The sequence below is a fragment of the Oncorhynchus nerka genome, linkage group LG6 (assembly GCF_034236695.1).
Source record: "Oncorhynchus nerka isolate Pitt River linkage group LG6, Oner_Uvic_2.0, whole genome shotgun sequence".
Classification (NCBI taxonomy): Eukaryota; Metazoa; Chordata; class Actinopteri; order Salmoniformes; family Salmonidae; genus Oncorhynchus; species Oncorhynchus nerka.
In genome coordinates this window covers 75,169,763-75,174,762 of record NC_088401.1, presented here as the reverse complement: position 1 = coordinate 75,174,762, position 5,000 = coordinate 75,169,763, and positions in this window count along the sequence as shown.

Genomic DNA, 5,000 nt, shown 5'->3' with positions numbered 1-5,000 from the left:
GAGGAGGGCAGCTAGACGACTAGGAGGATATCCATCAGAGGAGGGCAGCTAGACGACTAGGAGGATATCCATCAGAGGAGGGCAGCTAGGAGGATATCCATCAGAGGAGGGCAGCTAGACGACTAGGAGGATATCCATCAGAGGAGGGCAGCTAGACGACTAGGAGGATATCCATCAGAGGAGGGCAGCTAGACGACTAGGAGGATATCCATCAGAGGAGGGCAGCTAGACGACTAGGAGGATATCCATCAGAGGAGGATATCCATCAGAGGGCAGCAGCGACTAGGAGGATATCCATCGAGCTAGACGACTAGGAGATATCCTCAGAGGAGGGCAGACGACTAGGAGGATATCCATCAGAGGAGGGCAGCTAGACGACTAGGAGGATATCCATCAGAGGAGGCAGCAGCTAGAGGGCTAGACGATCAGGAGGATATCCATCAGAGGAGGGCAGCTAGACGACTAGGAGGATATCCATCAGAGGAGGGCAGCTAGACGACTAGGAGGATATCCATCAGAGGAGGGCAGCTAGACGACTAGGAGGATATCCATCAGAGGAGGGCAGCTAGACGACTAGGAGGATATCCATCAGAGGAGGGCAGCTAGACGACTAGGAGGATATCCATCAGAGGAGAGGATATCCATCAGAGGAGGGCAGCTAGACGACTAGGAGGATATCCATCAGAGGAGGCAGCTAGACGACTAGGAGCAGCTGACGAGGATATCCATCAGAGGAGGGCAGCTAGGCGACTAGGAGGATATCCATCAGAGGAGGGCAGCTAGACGACTAGGAGGATATCCATCAGGAGGGCAGAGGGCTAGGGGATATCCATCAGAGGAGGGCAGCTAGACGACTAGGAGGATATCCATCAGAGGAGGGCAGCTAGACGACTAGGAGGATATCCATCAGAGGAGGGCTAGGAGGATATCCATCAGAGGAGGGCTAGACGGCTAGGAGGATATCCATCAGAGGAGGGCAGCTAGACGACTAGGAGGATATCCATCAGAGGAGGGCAGCTAGCTAGGAGGATATCCATCAGAGGAGGGCAGGACCAGGAGGATATCCATCAGAGGAGGGCATAGGATATCCATCGACTAGGAGGATATCCATCAGAGGAGGGCAGCTAGACGACTAGGAGGATATCCATCAGAGGAGGGCAGCTAGACGACTAGGAGGATATCCATCAGAGGAGGGCAGCTAGACGACTAGGAGGATATCCATCAGAGGAGGGCAGCTAGATGGCTAGGAGGATATCCATCAGAGGAGGGCAGCTAGACGACTAGGAGGATATCCATCAGAGGAGAGCAGCTAGACGACTAGGGGGATATCCATCAGAGGAGGGCAGCTAGACGACTAGGAGGATATCCATCCGAGGAGAGCAGCTAGACGACTAGGAGGATATCCATCAGAGGAGGGCAGCTAGATGGCTAGGAGGATATCCATCGGAGGAGAGCAGCTAGACGGCTAGGAGGATATCCATCCGAGGAGAGCAGCTAGACGGCTGCAGCAGGAGGAAGCACTGAGAGCTGCTGTCTGTCAGTGTAGATATCTCTGTCTGTCAGTTTAGGTATTTTTGGTGGGTCTTCCCAATAAGTACAGGTGATCAGTTGTAGTTTGCTGATAGTATCACCAGTCAGCACTGGTCGCCATCCTCTGTCAGATGTTCTTTTTTAAGCTATTCACTTAATATGCTGGCAGCCAGCCATGAACACGACAAAATGACCACATAAAAACACTTTTAACTTCAGAATTATCCGACTGATGCGTGCTCCAATTTGCGTGCTCGGAGGTTGTATCCATATTAAGAAAACTCGCTAAAATGTTTTAACTCAAGATACCTCCCCTCCTCTCTTCTTTTTTTGGTAGGTGAGGAACTACCTCTCTCTCCCCGGGGAGAAGAACAGAGAGGACAGGTTCAGAATCCAAATTACACTGAAAGACAGAGGGAGAGAAGGACACACACACACACACACACACACACACACGCACACACGCACACACATACACGCATACCCACACACGATGACAGAACAGTCTGCAGAATCAATACTGAATCTCATCTCCTCTCCTTCCACCTCTCTGTCAAGGTGAGGGCAAACTGACCTGTGTCTGTGTGTGTGTGTGTGTGTGTGTGTGTGTGTGTGTGTGAGTGAGTGAGTGTTTGTGTGTGTGTTTGTGTGAGTGCGTGTGTGTGTGTGAGTGTGTTTGTGTGTGTGTGTGTGTGAGTGTTTGTGTGTGTGAGTGTGTTTGTGTGTGTGAGTGTTAGTGTGTGTGTGTTTGTGTGTGTGTGTTTGTGTATGAGTGTTTGTGTGTGTGTGTGCTAAGAGCTCTCACATTCTCACTTCAGAATTAGACGTTATCCAAACGTCACATTTCGAAGTTGTAGAAAACGTTTAAGTTTAGGCATTAAGTCCACCATCCCCATCCACAAAGCCCTAGCAAAACAGAAACCTACTTGAAGGTAATAAAGCTCACTGTTGCCCCTAGTGGCCGGTTTCCACGTCATCTCCCAACGTCCTCAGACATGGATGGACGTCCAATACTGTATTACAGGTGGCCTGGCTTGTGTGTGTGTGTGTGTGAGCTTTTGTGTGTGTGAGTGTTTGTGTGTGTGAGTGTTAGTGTGTGTGTGTTTGTGTGTTTGTGTGTGTGTTTGTGTGTGTGTGTGTTTGTGTATGAGTGTTTGTGTGTGTGTGTGCTAATAGCTCTCACATTCTCACTTCAGAATTAGACGTTATCCAAATGTCACATTTCGAAGTTGTAGAAAACTTTTAAGTTTAGGCATTAAGTCTGAAATATTAAGGTTAGGCAGAGTTAACGTTTGGGATTGGCTTAAAAACAAAACATTTCAAAAACAACTCTATCACTGGATTAAAACTGGCAACCTTTAGAATCAATATCTTATGCCCATCAATCCCCATCCACCATCTCCATCCACCATCCACCATCCCCATCCACCATCCCCATCCACCATCTCCATCCACCACATCCCCATCCACCATCCCCATCCACCATCCCCATCCACCATCTCCATCCACCATCCACATCCACCATCTCCATCCACCATCCCCATCCACCATCCCCATCATCCCCATCCACCATCTCCATCCACCCATCCCCATCTCCATCCACCATCCCCATCCACCATCTCCATCCATCCACCATCCCCATCCACCATCCCCATCCACCATCCCCATCCACCATCCCCATCCACCATCCACCATCCCCATCCACCATCTCCATCCACCATCTCCATCCACCATCCACCATCCACCACATCCCCACCATTCCCAACAACTGTATCACTGGATTAAAACTGGCAACCTTTAGAATCAATATCTTATGCCCATCAACCATCCCCATCCACATGCACCATCTCCATCCACCATCCCCATCCACCATCCCCATCCACCATCTCCATCCACCATCCCCATCCACCATCCCCATCCACCATCCCCATCCACCATCCCCATCCACCATCTCCATCCACCATCCCCATCCACCATCTCCATCCACCACATCCCCATCCACCATCCCCATCCACCATCTCCATCCACCATCGACATCCACCATCTCCATCCACCATCCCCATCCACCATCTCCATTCACCATCCCCATCCACCATCTCCATCCACCATCCACCATCCCCATCCACCATCCCCATCCACCATCTCCATCCACCATCCCCATCCACCATCCACCACATCCCCATCCACCATCTCCACCCACCATCCCCATCCACCATCCCCATCCACCATCCCCATCCACCATCTCCATCCACCATCCCCATCCACCATCCACCACATCCCCATCCACCATCTCCATCCACCATCCCCATCCACCATCTCCATCCACCACATCTCCATCCACCATCCCCATCCACCACATCCCCATCCACCATCCCCATCCACCATCCCCATCCACCACATCCCCATCCACCATCCCCATCCACCATCCCCATCCACCATCTCCACCATCCACCACATCCCCATCCACCATCTCCATCCACCATCCACCATCCACCATCCCCATCCACCATTCCCATCCACCATTCCCATCCACCATCCCCATCCACCATTCCCATCCACCATCCCCATCCACCATTCCCATCCACCATCTCCATCCACCATTCCCATCCACCATTCCCATCCACCATCCACAACCACCATCCCCATCCACCATTCCCATCCACCATCTCCATCCACCATTCCCATCCACCATTCCCATCCACCATTCCCATCCACCATCCACATCCACCATCCCCATCCACCATTCCCATCCACCATTCCCATCCACCATCCCCATCCACCATTCCCATCCACCATTCCCATCCATCATTCCCATCCACAAAGCCCTAGCAAAACAGAAACCTACTTGAAGGTAATAAAGCTCACTGTTGCCCCTAGTGGCCGGTTTCCACGTCATCTCCCAACGTCCTCAGACATGGATAGACGTCCAATACTGTATTACAGGTGGCCTGGCTTGTGTGTGTGTGTGAACATGTGCATACGCCTGTGTGTGTATATGTGTGTATATTTATTCCAATCTCTATAATACCTCAATTATTTCATTGTCATCTCTAGAACAACCTATTCTTCATATTCTCGATTCCTCATAACAAATTCACTACTTTCATAACAATGGATAAAATCCCTCTGGACCACTAACTCAATATTCAACCCTCGTCCCCTGTGTAATTCCAAAGTGTCCTGTGGATACCATGAATCGTATTCATAAACTATCTCTCATATTCAGGCATATCTCTCCATCTCATCTGATGTCTGAGTCCAGACTGTATGATTTCTCTGAATCTTCAATCAATAAGGACGTAGACATCTGCAGTATACATTATTCAACAGACAACCTCACTCATATTACAACCCATCACTTTCATTTCCTTAATGTATGTGAGAGGCATATGAGACTAACAGTGTTTGGTGTGTGTTTGTGCATGTGTGCGTGTGTGTGTATGTGTGTGTGTGTGTGTTTGTGCATTTGT